The sequence below is a fragment of the Geospiza fortis genome, unplaced genomic scaffold, assembly GCF_000277835.1.
Source record: "Geospiza fortis unplaced genomic scaffold, GeoFor_1.0 scaffold281, whole genome shotgun sequence".
NCBI classification, from domain to species: Eukaryota; Metazoa; Chordata; class Aves; order Passeriformes; family Thraupidae; genus Geospiza; species Geospiza fortis.
The window spans coordinates 518338-535737 of NW_005054340.1; the positions used below are offsets into that span (position 1 = coordinate 518338).

Consider the following 17400-nt stretch of genomic DNA (forward strand, 5'->3'; position numbering starts at 1 on the left):
CTTTGCATTGGTGCCTGAAGGTGTTTGCAAAATTCCTGCGTGTGTATCAGACTCTGTACTTCGTTATTTGCTTGACCATGAAATACACTACTATGCTTCAGATATTTTCCCCTCCCATCTGCAAAGACATGCATTTAACACATTTTTCTCATCCTGATTCTTCCTATAAATTGCACCAAAACACTTGTATGCCGTGAAAGAAGAGGACACCTCACCTTCAACCCTTCCTTTCCCCCAAAAATATAGTTCGCGGGAGCTGTGTGTATCTGATTGAGCAGTTTTCTGCAGAATCATTGTCTCCTTTCTCTCATGATGCACCTTTGTCTCCTTTCTGTCATGATGGACCTATTTTGATCAAGTTTCACCTTACATAAGAGGACATGTACATAGATACATATTTCTTGGGCCAAGAGACAGAATGCATTGTGTTCTAGAAACCCACAATTCACCAACAATAAAAAAAAAATTAGTGGGGGAAAAATTTATGCAAATTGAATAACCAGAAAAAGTTGAGAGCTGGTTTCAAATACAAAGTTACTGGTGCTGTGACAAACTTCTGCCTTGGTCTCTAGTTAATTAGTCCTACGCTGAGGAACTCCTGCAGTTGTTTTTACTTTTCAGTTGACAATAAGAATTCCCTGAGCAAGAGATACTCAGCACCATCAGTATTGCTGCCATGTGACCTGCTTTTACAACAAACCTCACCTCTAACAGTGTTCTGACTGCAGTGGTGCTATGCATGGGAAAAGATACATCCTCTGTATGCTTCGTTTGCCAGTCAGACCAAATTAGCAAAAAGATAATTACAGCTTATAAAGGTGCCTGTTCTTTTATGAATAAACACTCATTCTAATTTTGTAATTATTATTTTACCATTCTCAGTTAATTGTCAGTTACTCGAAAACATAGCTTCCTCTGAAACAGTGCAAACACAATTCCCTGAATTATAGTAAAATTTCCTATATTAGGTATAAAGACTGCAAATTATTTAACAGAACTTTAGGAGTCTTAGTACTTATTTCCCAGCTCAGAGAAGATTTCCATTGCCAAAACCTTGCTGAAATAAATATGTTAGTACCAAATACAAGAGCATTTTTTCTTCCTTTCTTAGCAGGTGGCTCTGGTAAAATGACACTCCATCAAGATAGTAAGTGTATAAATTGAGTATCAATAATGCTCCAGTTCCTTGTCCTTGAGTTATCTTTCTGCCCAGAGCAGATTGTCTGCATGTCCCTCCTCGGGACTTGCTCCATGACCTTCTGATTTTGGGGGCCCCAGAGCTGGATGCAGCACTCCAGCTGCTCTCTCAGGAGAGTACAGCAGTGCAGGAGAGCCACCTCCCTCAACCTCCTGGCTACGTTGCTTTTGATGCAGCCCAAGACACCACTGGGCTGTAAACACACACTCTTGCCTCATGTTCAGCCTTTCATCCACCAGAACTCCCAAGTGTTTCTTGGCAGGGCTCCTCTCAGTGGCTTCTCCCAGTCTGCACTCACCTCTGTGATTGCCTGACCCAGGTGTGGCACCTTGCAGTTTGACTTGTTGAGCTTCATGAGCTTCTCATGGGCCCACTTCTCAAGTTTGTTCGGGTCCCCCGAATGAGACCCCTTCCTTCTCTTGTGCCAACGGCACTGCTCAGCTTCACGTCATCTGCAAACTCACTGAAGGTGCACTCAATCACTGATAGTGAAGAGTGCCGGCCTCAAGACAGAGCCCTGAGGGGCACCACTCATCACCAATGTCCCCCTAAAGATAGAGCCATTGACCACAACTCTCTGTCTGCATCCATCCAGCCAATTCCTTATCCACCATGTGAGGCAGAGTTATTGGAGGGGCCTCAGCTGAGGCTCACCCGCCTTTCCCTACTGCAATCAGAATCAGACAGTGATTGGGCTTTGCTGGGCACAGGCACCACTCCTGGTATTCTTGGGCTCTGGCAGCTGGTAAGTGGGTCTCTGATCACAGCTCTGGGAACTTCTTGGCTGTATAACACCACACCAGGATTTAGAGGAAGGGAAGAACTGCACACATGCACTCCAGAAACACCCCCAGGCACCAATGGGTGCCACTGAACACTTCAGGAACATTTAGACACTGCATCAACTCTTCTACTGGAGGAAGCTTTGGCAAAGTTATCTGTATTTCATGTGCAGTATTTATCCTGCACTAACTTCCTCTGGAGACACAGGGTCTACCCTGAGAGTATTCACTGGGAGAATTATTGAAAAGTAATTATTCTGCAGTTCTTTGCTTTATGTTATTCCACAGTGTAGTGAAGTCCCTAAGATAAAACTCTTGGTTACACAGACAAGTAGTAATCCATATGCAGCTTCAATTTTTTCTGCTTAACCTGCCTGATTCTCACCAAATATATCCTCACTATTGCCTCACCATTTTACCTAAAATATTGCCCTCAGCATCATGGTATTAAGCCACACAACACCACTGTCATCCATGTCATCTATTCTCTTGAGAATCTCCATGGAATGCGGCACCCTGGCAGATGGAAAAAACAACTTCAGTGTTTCCCCACATTTTTGGGGATGTGCTGGGCTTCTCCAAATACTATGTGTGCTGAGCAGTGGTACTGCTGTGATGGCTGCAGCCAAAGCTACTCACATGATTTTGGTGAATGCCTGAAATTCAATCCACACCATGAAGCATTTTCTCAAAACATGCCTAATTAAGTTGAGCTGCTAAACATTCCTAATTCAGGCAGCAAAACCTCATACACTTGTCTTTGCTATTTGTTACAGCCTCTTACAGGAATCACATCATGACTATCAATATGCCTCCTACCCTCTTTCCCCAAATAAAAGTTTTATCACCTAGGTCTTCAATTTACACATTTATAACCCAAAGTCCACTTGAAAACTGGCACTATAACCTGCCTCAGAAGATTCAGGCAGCCTGCTAGGCTGTAAACTTGATTTACAAATCTGCCCTGTTAACTGAACAAAACATGACAGCCAAAAAAAATAGCAATGCCTGAGAAGTTGATCATTACTATAACACCAGAAGGAACAGCAGCAACAAGTATAAATTCTCAAAGTTTACTTTAAAGATTAAGTGCAACCATCTTTATTTATTTAGACCAATGGCGAAGTCACTCTGAACAAACAGCAGAGTTCTGGAAATACTTTAGTGAACGAGTTCACGGAACTCCAGAAAAATATGGAGGTACCAATGAGATTGAAAAATAAGACCTAAACATCCCGAAGTTGTACTAGTTAGGTAAAGTGATTAACAAAAAAAATCTACTGTGTTTCCTCTATGTCCAGTTCTTCAAGAACTGTAGTATTAATATTTTGCATAGAATTTTAAAGTTTGGTTGCAATTTCAAGAGGATTTAATGGAATTTAGAAACTTACAAATGGCAAGACATTGTGAATGTAATGGTCAATACTTTTTCTCTGTAATTTCATCTTAATGTAAAGAATACAAAAAGCAGCTTGCAACTGCAATTCTAAAAGTGTCTATTTAAATTAACATTAATTAAAAATGTCCAATATTGTAACTGTACATACCAATTTAAAGTACTATCAAAATACCACTTACTTGCTTGTCTATTAAGAGAACCCAAATTAACACTTATTAGCCTATGTGACCATAATTGAAAAAAGATTTTCAAGTACAAATCTTCCTCGAGCTGTTTGGCTGACATTTGAAAGTAACATACTTGCAATTGCTAATCAGCTCATTGTTGTAACATGCTTTACAGAACAGTACAGTCAGAAAGTCAAGCACTGAGAACTCACACAATACCTAAATTGGCCTCTGCATCCTTCATTCAACCCCTTTTACAGAATGGTTGTGATGTGTTGTCTACGCTGTCACTTTTCACCCCTGTAGAACTCAGTGTGTGTGTGGGAATCCACCACACACAATGGATTTATTTGATGTGAATGCCAGTTTTGCTTAGAAGGGTTTGTAGGGCTGTTTTCCATTAACCTGCGCACCTCTGTCAGCAAGTGCTCCACGATCAGTGCAAGGGAAGACAAATAATGGCCCTGACATGAGAAAGGAGGTAAGGGAATTTTGTTCTGTTCCAGATTTTGTCTCAGAGCTTGTACTTTCTGTATTCCCAATTTTCCAGGGGCTTGACTTGAAATTCGAGTCACTCATGTAATCTTAGAATTTTTGGTTGGAAGAACCATTGGGAAGCCATGAGAGTCCAGCCTGCTGCCTATGGAAGGATTGTCAAGACCAGATAATGTCAGTGGTTTTGTTGGAGAGCCTTGAAGTGATCAAATGATGGACATTCCACCACCTCTATGTTCCAGCATTGCACTGCCTACCTGGAAAAGTGCAATGTCCAATGTGAACTTCCCAAACTGAAACTTGTGACCTCTTCCCTGCACCCTCTCCAGATTCTGAGAACTCTTATTGAATGGAGTAGTCCCAAACATGGAAACAGTGTTGCCCAGGCATCCACAGCAGTACCAAGAAAACGGAGACAATATTCCATGCACCTGCTGGTCACAGATGTATCCCAGTCTGCCACATACAGAAAGAGAATACATTGCTGGCTCATATTTAGATTGGTGTCCTCTATAAACCTCAGTTCCTTTTCAAAAGTGTGCTGCTTTAGTCAGGATTTACAGCCTGTACTAAGAAAACAATAAAGGAATAGTATATTCCATCAGCATTCTCCTTTCATCCACGTGGACAAACACTTTATCACACAAGGCAATCACGCTCACTAAACATGATTTGCAAGTGGTAAATCCATGCTGACTGTTCCTCCATCATATGCTTTCAAATGGATTCTAAAAAGTCGTAGTCCATGCTTTTTTCGAGGTTTGAGATAAAGATGATCTTCAGACTGTTTCTGTTCTCCTCAAAGCCAGATTAATTTTCAGCCTTTTTCTACTTCTCAGCCACCTCCCCAAAACACCAGTGTGACAGACGCCTCTCAACTGCACCAATCAGCTTTTTTTGCAGTACCCTTGGGTAAATTCCATCCAGTGTCATGGATCCAAATACATGCATACATATATATATGTATGTATCTTCTCCAAATAGCCCTTATCCTGTTGATGCCCATGCCTGCTTCTTCTTCTTGCTCTTCTTAAAACATACTGAAATGTACACGAGTCCAGTATTTGCCTGATAAAACTGTGGCACAACAGGTGTTGAGTTCTTCAGTCTTTTCCCTTTTATCCATCACTAATTTGTCTTCCCCATGCATTAATGAACTTATAGTTTCTCAACTTCCTTCTCCTTTTAGGATACATATGGTTGTAAAATCCCCTGCTGTGACCCTTTATATCCCAAGTTACCTCCTGCTGGTCTTTGATCTTCCTCATTTTATCTCCAAATGCAGCTTCTCATATTCCTTTAAAGGAATATGAAAAGCTGCATTTGTTGTTCAGGTTTCCATTCTGGTTTCTTCTTGTGCTTCAGGAGACTTTCTGTTTACCCAAGTGAGTGGTTCTGCCATAATTTCCAGTCCCAGTATAGCAGCATGATATGCTTCCAGGTTCCCAGCAAGCTGATTGATTTTTCTTTGGTGGTTTGGGGGACTTTTTGTTTGTTTGCTTGTTTTTGGTTTTGTTTGGTTTTTTTTTTAATTCATGCACACCTTTCTCCTGTGAAATGGATTCAAAATCCACTGAGTGAGTGACTGCCATGGATACCTTGATGCTGTGGTTAGGAGGAATGATTAAATACCTAAGCAGGCATGTTTAACAACCAAACTTAAACTTGGAAGAATGCCACTAGAGTTGAGAATAACAACCTAAATGTATAGTAAACAACCACAGGAGGTTGATATCAGATGCAATAGTCTGTACTGCTGGCTGATGTGAACCTGCTGCAGGGCACACGTACCCAGTGCTGCAAGACACCTTCCACTTGCACCGCCAACATCATTCCGATTTCCTGCCTGGGTATCAAGGACTGCAACAGCAGTACTTCTTCAGGTGAGACAGTAGCAGGAGCTGTGCTGAGGTCCCTAACCTCATTTCACACTAACTATGAAAAAAGCAGAGCAAACTCCCAAATGGCATCTGCTGGAAACATTCTGTTTCTCATTGCAGATTCTAAGCATGAACAAATATTTATTACTGATAAAATTGATTAATAATTTGTTTCTTACTGAATACATGAACTCTAAAGAATGAGCAGCACAAGGACAGACCTCCAGCAGAGAGGAGTAAATGTGAAATGATTAAACAGGAAAGGTATGAATAAGTTTAGATGCCTGCCAAGAGACCCATTCCCAATATTGCTGCATGTCTGCAGCAGTAAAAACTCCAGGTATTCAGATGTCACTATAAACATGATCAATCTCCTTTCTTTCCTTATCTAAGAATAACAAGTAAGGAAAGAAAGAAGGAAATGTTATTATTAGTACTATTCGAAACCAAGAAGAAACGGATGGGTAGTTTCACTGTTATCCTCATAACACATTCCTGCACTTGATTTAAAAATGGGGGCTATCAGGGTAATTTAGATTATAAGGAACAATGGAAATCAATTACTTTTACTGTATGACAGCTACCTCAGAAGTTTTTGATAGATGAAGGTCAGTACATGACAGTTACCACAGTATTAAATAACCTCCAGATCCTGCATATTTTAAAATATCGATTACATCTGATACAAGCTGTGATTTGCATTAGAATCCCCCAAACTGTACTAAATGGAAAATACCTGAAGTAACCTCACACAAAGTAAAATATATTTACTTTGCTAAAGTATGATCAATTGAAGTTCTCACATATTTATAGGGGAGGAAATATAAATAGTATCTAAGGGTTATGCTACTTTCACTTTGTAAACTCTAATCTTTTTAGTTTATAGTATAAAGATAATTTACTATAATGGTCTACCCAAACCGTTGAAGAATGGCTGACTACATAACCCATCCACTAGCAATAAAACATAATGATAGGGCTCATGCTATGAAAAACTAACATTTGTTTACATAAATTAGCCTCTATTTAGTAATTACACTGCATGTCTGCCATAAGGTCAGGCAAAATGTAACCCCAGCAGAAGCGACACTGTAAGCATTATAATTTAGACAGAGATACGTTGGAGAATTATGGGGGATAATTAATCAGTTAATGCTTTCCATGGTGTTTCATGATATGTGGAGCCATGATTCCTGAATAAAATATTTGTGCTAATGCAATCACTTCCCACTGCCTTAAAACAAATTCTACTAACCCCATTATTCAGACCAAAGAGTACAAGAAAAAAAAGAAAAATACATAAATACATACAATCCCCTCTAGAGATGCACACATCTTCCTGTTTTACTAGCAAGTAATTATGCATTTTCATTACAGATGATAATACTAGCAAAGTGCTTAAAGTACCTACATATTCAGGGGAAACAATTGTAAACCAAACTGATTATTTACAGATCATCTTCGTATACACAACTGTGACATACATACAGCACTAGTATGCCTCTAAACAACCAGTACCTCATTCAGGTGTCTAGTTAAATAGGACACCTAAAACAAGTCATAAATTGCTTTTATAATCAAAGGAAGACAATTTGTTTTCCTGAAATCCTTCAAGGTGGAAACACCGGCTATTTATGTATTCCAGTTTTTTTGATTAAAGCCCAAATAGAATAATAATAATACAAAACATCTTGGAAATCTTTGAGTAATTCAGTGCCAAAGGATTCTTTTAGCTGACTCTTCTATAACCTAGGTGAAGGCAAAAACAAAACTACCAATTCTCTAAAAGGTAAAGGAAACAAAAAAAGCAAACACATGGTTCTTGAAAAAACAACTAAAAACTCCCATGTCATTTCTGTATAAAATTTCAGTTCCGAAAATGGTATCATTCATGTGAATTTCCCTCTTCCCTGTTTCAGTGCTGGTGATTCCAGTGGCAGCCACACTCCTGCTGATTTTGCTGGTGGATCTTATGCCTTGTGTGTGGACCAGGTGTCCTCAGTAATCTCTGCAACCCAGTGACAGGGAAGGGTGATACCGTTCCATCTAAGAGTGGGCTAAGTAGGACTGCACTGTTTCCAAAACAGATTGATATCCAGCACAGAAGATACCACCCCAGTTACATCACCATCCTTGATGTTAAATTAATAAAGCTGCACCCTCCTTACTGAACTTGTCTCTGTTGGTTCTTCTCTTAAACGTGTTCCAGCTGATCCTTCTGTTGTGCATAGCAAATATTTATCCTAACTCACAAATGTTTGGTTTTGGTCATGCTGTTGGGGAACACAAAGAGAGACACTACTCCCTGCTCTGCTCCCTTTATCACGTGGACTATAAAAAGGATGACCACCCACTTTAATTTGTTAACTAAAAATAAGATTGTCCTTATTCCTGTGGGTTTCTGAAACTTAAATACTTCTGAGGTGATAAGCTGTGCCCAAGGCCAGGCAGCTGTGGGTCTCTCTTCTCACTGACTGCAAGTGCCCACCTGTGCAAACCACGAGCACAGGCAGCTGACCCTAACACATAAGTAACTACCATGAGTGCAAAAAAAATTGTGCATTTCCTCATATTTGCATTGATTAGAAGACACTTCTTAACATGAAGTCTGGCAAGCAAACACAGCAGGTATCAAAATCAACCAAAGTCAATCAATTTGTCTAGTCAACTAAAAAACCTCCTCAGCACAAATCAATTATATAAAGCGAATACAGGGAATTAAGTAAGTTTTTTGTAAATAACTATTTTTATTATCGATTCTAGTGGGTATTTTTACTTCATTAGGGGATTAAAAAAAACCCTAAACTCAAATTTGTGTGGGCACAATACTTATATTGTGCCCTCTCGTGACATCTTTTTTGAAACACTTTCCAAAGATTGCTCTTTTGTGCACAGTAAATCCAATACAAAGATGGATGAATGACAGCAGGGGGAGAAGAGGAGGTGTTTCACAATACTACTGTCCTTCAAGAGGAAACACTGAAGCTGGAACCAACTAACTGCAATAAATGACTACATGACAAAAATAAATGAGCTGTGAATGTAAAAAAGCTACACTAGGACAAATACTTCAGAAGTACTTTGTCACAGAAATTGTCTGATGGAGTGTGCAATCCCAGCTAAAAATACTATTATAGAATCATAAAATGGTCTGGGTTGGAAGGGGCCTTATACACCATTTGGCTGCAGCCTCCCTGCCATGGGCAGGGACACTTTCCACTACCCCAGGTTGCTCAAATCCCCATCTCACCTGGCCTTGAACACTTCCAGGGATGGGGCATACACAAGTACTCTGGACAACCAGTTCCAGTGCCTTGCCACCCTCACAGTAAAAAAAATTTCCTTCTAACATATAATCTAAACCTACTCTCAGTTTGAAACCATTCCTTATTGTCGCTATATGCTCTGGTAAAAGGACATCTTTCAGGCAGATGTTAAATGTTTTTATAGTACAGGCTTATGCATTTAAAATACTGGATTCTTAATTTTTTTTTTACTGAATATATTCTTTCTTTTCCAAGAAAACGGTCCCACCAGTAATAAAGACGTTGAAAGTACTGTATATGAAGCTAATTTAGGGAAGACAGTAGGAAATAAACACCTGAAATACAAACCCCCTAGTATCTCTAACTAATTTTTGAAGAGGGCAGTGTGCCACCCTGTTTTCCATATTAGACAGAAATTAGCACAGACTTTGCTGGCAGAACAGACAAAAATCCTCTCCTTTTGTGCTGCTGCTGCCTTTCTGAGGCAGTGTTTGCAATGCTGTGTGTGTCTCAGTAAGCTGTAGCTGGAAATCAGCACCAGCTTGCCCAAGCTTTAAATCATCTCACTTCACTTGTGTGTTAGTTTGTATTATGACCACAGAAATATTCAAATTGGATAAAATCAACGAAATAGAATTGAATTAGTGAAAAACATCACTTGCTTTTTACTTCAGTCTTTACAGAAGCATCAATTTACCCTCAAATTACCTGTCCACTTTACTAATCCTCTCAGAAAGGGGGGGGAATCCATTTTATTGCAAGTAGTGGTCTTCATCTCCATTTCTCAATGTGTTCTTACCAGACTGCCCTCTCTTCATCAAAAGAGATCAATGAAAAATCATCCAAAGTGCTAAAACTCCTCTATGGAGATTTGCAGTGATGATAAGAACAACATAATCTCAACACTCACTAGGTAAAGTTTCACAAAATATGATATTCGGAAATGATCTGCTTTTCAGCGTTCAGATCAGACATTTTAAGTGGACTGCAAACTAAGCAGGCCTGGCAGTTCGCATGTTTCATTCCACCCCTCAGGAGCTGTATTTTTATTTATTTACTTACTTCATCAGGAGAGCTCTTGAGTTCTTGGGAAAATGTTTCCCAAACAGAAAAAAGTTGCAAAGTTTGTGAATGTGATTAGTAGGGACTGCAGCTCTTGGGGCTTCAGTGCTACACTTACTGCTGGAGAGCATTTCTCACCAGCTCTCAGTAGCTCACCAACTTGCAGACATTGGGAATGCCATCAAAGCATCTCTCAGGAGAAGATTTGAGCACTGCCTCAACTTGGGTTGCTGGCATTAATTACTCCTGTGCCTGAAGCCCAACAGTTCACATAACCACAACATTCTGAAAGGAGGTGATAAAATGTTTACTCTGTGATGTTGGCTGGCTTATCCAGAAGGCTGAAGCAAGCTCAGTGTACTTCAAATACATCTCTCTACTGCAAATCCTCAGACTGAGCAGAGACCAAATGATCTCCCATTCCTAGACAAAGTTTATTCAGATTTGAAGCCATTTATCAAGAGACAAAGAGGGAAAGTTGCAGAAGTACAACTGCTTTCCTTCACTATTCAGAGCCACATGTTTTCACAACTTCCTTTTTCATACTGCCTAGTAATGCAAATAGTTTTAGGAAGAGAAAATCTAGTCAATATAGAAACCATGCAATAAGCACCAAAGAACCCAAACTTCCTGAGTGTTATTTTATTATCTTTTGTGGAATTGAGTGAGCAAACAAACTCTGAATGACTGTGTTTCTCATCTTTCTTGGGTAAATAAAACATCATCTTCTATCATCAATCACTGTGACCATGAGTGGTGCCACAGAATTGTCACAATCAGCTTTTCTCTCATGCTGAGACAAATAATATTTTCTGTGGAGCCAGACAATATGAGCTTGTCAAAGTACCCATTCAAAAATGACTATTTAGGATTTCTGATGGTCCACAAAGCCACAACAGAGGTACACCTTGATTCCCAGTGACACTTGTGGTTATTCTTCTCAATGGGCCCAGACAACCAAAAAAAAAAAGGCTCCATCTCTTTATCTTCCTACACAGTGACTGCATGGATGAGCTCTAAAATACATGTGGTACCACACAGGCTTAGGGGGCTCTTCCCAAAAAGAAAACATCTGTGGCACTGTGATACTCAGCTCCGCAGCTGGCCAGTGAGAAGGAGACCTGTCATTGTCAGCTGTGCTTCAGAGTCAGCTGAAATCAAGCCAGCAGGACACTAAGACTCAAATCAGACTTTATTACAGTGTCTGCCAAGGTAACACTTGTTACTGCATAAATAGAAACTGTTTTGAAATGACAAAAAACCCAAACAACAAATTTGAAGCCATTTCATAAAAGAAACTATTTACTTTCTTCAAAGCATTCACATTCACAAGGCTTAAACCTCTGGCAGAGGAAATGTAAATTAACACTACCTAACTATGCAAATAAGAATGGACATTTAATTTTCACATTAGGCAGTACTTATCAGTAGGCATTCAACCTGAAAGGAATGAAAATCATCAAAAACTGGAAAAACAGTCAGTCCTTCCAAATATACTTGAGATATTCAACACCCCCCACATTTAAGGCTAGGATACATCATAAGCCATTCAGCATTAGAAGCAACACTTTATAATTTTGCCACTGCTGCTGAGCCTAAGAATATCGTAAGATGCAAAAGGCATATTCATTCTTTTCACATGTAGATCTATAATTTCCAGAAACAGTAAATTACTTAAATACAGGAAGAACACACTCCTGCCATAGCAATAAGTAAATATTTCTAATTGTATGACACCCAGTTAAGCTGTGGAGTTTTTTCCTGAAATAATCCACATACATTCATGTTAAAGAGAATAAAATATGTCAGTTGAAGAATAGGAACTAAATTTCAGCTAGGTCCTTAACTCTCAACATATAGGTCCAGTATTTCTATTTGGTGTCCAAACATGAAGCCCCACTGACCCATGATTGAGTTTCCCTGTTTGCCCAGGAACCACTTACACAATATTTTGAAGATGTATGTTGACAGATCATGTTTTGGCTAACTCTGTGCAAAATCAATACATTGGGAGTTTGTTCTGTGTTTGAAGATTATAGATTTTTGCAGAGCAGCCCAGCATTTCTTTTATCAGATAAAATGACGCAGGAAGGAGGTATGACACCAAAGCTTCTATGTTTTTAAGTACAGAAAAATAAAAAGTGGCTGGAATTATGTTGTATTATTTTTTAGACCAAAAAAGGATACAAAGAGCTTTCCATAATATCAGCTTAAAATCAAAATTTCTGTTTAAGATTTTCATTAGCTTGAGCCCAGAACAAACTTCCAGAGCTATATAGAATTTGAACCATCAATTTGATATGTTGAAATAATGCTTTTACTAGGAATGCTGAAGAAGCATTAAAAGCACTATACTTGAGAGTGCTATTTGAATGCCACTGCTATAATTAATGCAGTATGACCTTGTATAAACCTTAAAAATTAGTTCATGAATATGCAAATTAGAAATAACTACGCTGTGAAGAAAAAGTGGGGTGCTTAAATATCTGACACAACTACACATTTAATTCTGTTGGTACTTTTCCCTTGAGTATCTTCTGAATAAAAATATTACGGCAGTAATCAGAGGACACTGATCTATTCCTACTAAAATCTCTCTCTTCCTCTGAGTCTTAACATTATACTTTTATTTCAGCTACATTTCTGAACAATTGCAGCATTCAGGAAGGAACAATCTCTTTAATATCTTGCAGAAATTCACCTTCAAAACTTTAGGCTTAACTGGAATGCAATTGTTGTGACTTCTCAATTGGTTTGTAACTCTTTTCTAGGCTGGAACCTAGATTCTTGAAAAGATGAAATACACATTTTCCTGCAGACTGACTTTTTTATTTCTTGTGCTTTTTTCCATTTTGGCTTGTGGGAATTGCTTGTAGTAACAGTCCCCCCCTTGAGGAGGCTGTCTGTGGAAATACACAATTCATTTGAGTTTTGTCCTAACTTTCCATTCTGACAGGTTTCTTCCTGACAGAAAACGTGGGCTTTACGTGGACAAAATTGCATGGTCAGAACCTGAGAAGAGCTCCAGGTTCTAGAAAAGCATGGAGAGAACTGAGGTGGGTTGGTAAGTCCAAAATCTCTATATCCACCACAGCATCAACAGAGATGGACAAAACATGACTGCTCTGTTAACAGGAGGAGAATCACAAAATCAGCAACAACAATCCTGGTCCTATGGTAAGAAGCCAGCTGCATTTATACTCAACAGCAGATATTCAGGGCTTGCAGCAGTCAGTGAAGACAGAAAGGTACGATGGCTTCCACAATCATCCTTTCTATATCTGAATGTATACAACACAAAAACACCCACAGCCTTGCACATAATACATGTATCACTTTAGTCTCAAACACGTTTCACATACATGTGTGTACATATATATTTCTCTAGAAACTGAACAGATGACAAATAATACAGTCTAAGTCATTTATTTGATGCTGTTCCCATGTCTTATTTTGTTAGTATGCAGCAGAATGTTCTATCAAAAACAGAGTACAGAAGTTCCTAAGGACAGGAGTCAACAGACTTTGGATGTTTAGAAGAGAACTGGAGAAGATACAAGACAGTGAGACAAATGTATTGGATGTAAATCTCTGTGAGATACATCACTCACCCACAAACCAGTTGAAAACATTTGATATTCAAGTTTCTCAGCTAACAAAAATTGTTTTAACAAGGCAATTTGTTCCTTCCAAAAGTTGATCTATCCAGAAAATACGACTGGGTCAGTTATTCAAGTCATGTTTTAAAAGCACTTTTCCCCTTTGCTCTTCTACTTTGAGAGCTTGTTACATATTTATTCAGTTGAAAAATAATTGAAAATAATAAGGTATTTTGTTAAAGGTTTCACAAGTAAGAAAGTACGAAGTATGAAGCTTGGAAAGATACAGAGCTTTCTAAAGAAATAACTTCTTGAATGATACTCCCATACAATTTCTAATAGACTGATGGGGTAAAGAAAAATATTTTCACAGGCCTTTGATTTTCACAGTTGCCCCTGTACTTTCAGTGTATGGTTAAAGATTAAATATAACATGGAACAAAGAAAAATAATTTAACAATTCTGTGTCTAAACCCACATTAGAATTTTAAAACAGTAAAGTCTTAAAATTCTTTAAAGTCCTCAGATTGTATTAATTTGATTTAAATTCATTTTGAATTAATAGAAAAACAAGGTTCGAGATTGCACATGAGGCAAAAATTTTTGAAAATTTTTTGTCTGCAATTTTTTTAAAATAAATCTCCGGACAGGGATTTATGGTTTTGTAATAAGTAACCTTGATGTTTCAGGTTAAGACAACATTATTCAATGTCTCTCTTGTTGATTTTCAAATTTCAGATTGGGGATTGCAAACCCCTCCCCCATTAACAGCTGGGATTACAAATTCAGTTTTCACCTGACTATTCCTGACTTTAGGAGAATCAGAAATTATAAATCAAAGATACAGTATTTCCCTAACACAACTATAAGAGTCGCAGCTAAAATACAAAAGGAAAAAAAGAAGTCTAACTTTACCAGAGCTTAATGAGGTAAGGTACTAGTATCTCAGTAGGGAGGCAACTAAATTGGGTGATTACTCCAACATGTCACACTGAGGTCTGGCAATTTATGAAAGCTGAATATTTAGATTAAATTTGTAAGTGATAGCCATAATGCTGTATTTAGATCTTTGAATTATCTAAACAATTTCAAAGTGTTCCAGTTATTAATTTGTTTCAAAATTATTTTGTACGATATTGTATTAAAATACTTTCTTTTTTTCAAATCAGAAAAGTATGCAAAGTGCAGTTTGTAAATAACATGTTTAAGGAAAAGAGAAAATAACAGGAGAACGTCTGCTATTGCCGCTGCTTTTCATGTGATTTCAGCTGCATTACTGGGTGACTGGAGTTACAGACATAAGAATGTGGTTAAGAAAGATAATGAGTAAGCATGAGTACTAAAAATTGTAGGTAATAGCCAAATTTTTAAATTGAAAAATTGTAAAGAAATTCTCATCAAGAAACTGAGAAAACAAAGATCAGCAGAAAGAATAATAATTCATATACTGTTGTGACAAAAACACAAAACAAAGAGCTTACTATCCTGTATAATGGTCATTGTAAACTACTTACTAGTGTTGTATATGGGGTGGATTATACTACATCAGCTCTCAGATATTATTTAACATTTTCAGCAGTGAATACACCAGACAACCAAAGCCACAGAAGACTTAAAAAACCCTCGAACACAAATCCTCCTGGCATATTTGTTAGCATTAAACCTATGTAATACAACCTGAAGTCTCTAAAATCTGCCAACATTAGATGTTCCGAATTTGTCAAGTATCCTGAACACCACTACTCTTCCTCTGATACTGAGCACTGTCACTGGTAATCCCAATGCAAAAGAATTTTAACTGTATCCCCTCAAAATGAGCTCTAGCAAAAACAGAAAACAGCAGAGGACGACCAAACCAAAGTCTTAGAAGAAATTCTCCCATGGAAGATGACAATGGACTTTCCATTTAGCAAATAAGGACAGCACAACCTCAGCCAGCAACCACATACATCTTTTTGATTTACTTCCCTTGTCCACTGAGCTCTTGAAATGGAACTACAAGTCTTGTAACTAGACCCAAGCGGAAAGTGTGAAAGCTGTTCAGTTTATTGAGGATGGTGGGTATTTCACCTGAACAGAGCAAGACTCCAACCATTTTCACATTATTTTCTAATCTTTTAATTCTGACACCTGCTATTTCCTCCAGTCCACAGTCCCGGTATATTACATTAATTCAACAGAAGAAACCAGTTACCTTCTCAGGGGTGAGCTTGCACTTTTCTCTCTTGCACAATCTCAGATTTGACATTTTGCATAGAGAGAGATACTTTCAACAGTGGGGAAAAGTAAGCAAGAGAAGTTACCGCTGGTGTGAAGTAGAAATAAGTTTCAATCCTCTCCAAATGTTCTTGCTCTGCCAAAGAGCATCCACACAGACTCAGTGGGATGGAACTATCTAAAGAAGATGGATGGAGGCCAAAAAAAATATCTGAAGCCATTAGAGAGGATAGAAAGATGCATTTGGGAAATAGTGAGGGTTTGATATCCGAAAGATATTAAAAAGCTGTATTATGACTGAAAGGCCTGGGCTTAGAAGGAAGACCAAGCTGCTCAGGACAGCAGTGTGAGCTGCTGCTACAGCTATCTGTGAAGGATTGAGGAGCTCTAATATGCACAGTCTTTTGCAGGCAGATATGAGCTTATTTAGCACGAGCTGCCCAGAAGCCATTCTGCTGTGAGAGCAGCCCATCAAGCGCTGGGTAGGAAGCCTTGCTGCAAAGCCGTGTGTGTTCCATAGGCAACGTACCCTTCTGCCGTGGCCCCAGTCCTCAGGCTCACCCGGGCTGCAGGCTACTGTAAGCTCACATCAGTTTGCAAATGGGCGTGCACACACACTCACAAGAGAAAAAACAGAAAGAAGAAAGATTTCAAGACCAGTGTGCAATGAATCCATCAACTAAGAGGCAGGAAAAACTGAAGTTTGCAGGATCAGGGATGAGCATTGGTCCCTGAGAAGCAGTTGAGAAAAATTAATAGGAAGATGGAGCTTATGGTGAGGGGAGCGCAACACTGGACATGCTCATTCAGAGAGGGGACACTGTGAAGCTCCAAATTTGTACAAGAAGTATCTTTCAGAGGCAGCTCTTTAACTGAGACACATTAAATACTGGAAATGTGAGACTTTTAATGTAGGAAAGGTCTTCATGTAACATCTTTTGTCACCTCCTAGCGATTATAGCAACTTTTTTTGGTAGTGATTTGAATTCAATGTAACACAATTATATCATAAACTCTTTTCAAAAAAAGTCAAAACAACTCAGGTACAAACACCTGGCTTCAGTCACATACCCCAAAATAGCTGGTATTCACATAATCACACCTGGGTTGAAGTTCAATACTGCAATACTGCATTTAATTCCATATTTGCAGTATGGAAGTTATTATCTTCTATCTTTCATTCTCTTCAGATTGCATATAAACTGTCAATAATATTTATTGTTTTTTCCCTTAAACTTTTCAAATATAACTTTGGAAAGGGAGACATTTCATTTGATGAAAGAGCACAAAGACAAAAAGGTGCTTGCTACACATACATTAAAAATATTGCTATTT

At 38.5% G+C, this 17400-nt stretch overlaps 1 protein-coding gene across 1 annotated transcript in view; it reads right to left on the bottom strand.

Moving 5' to 3' along the window:
- CTNND2 (catenin delta 2) overlaps positions 1-17400 on the bottom strand; it is a 635688-nt gene that overhangs the window by 108877 nt on the left and 509411 nt on the right. The gene's annotated exons all lie outside the window — the stretch shown is intronic.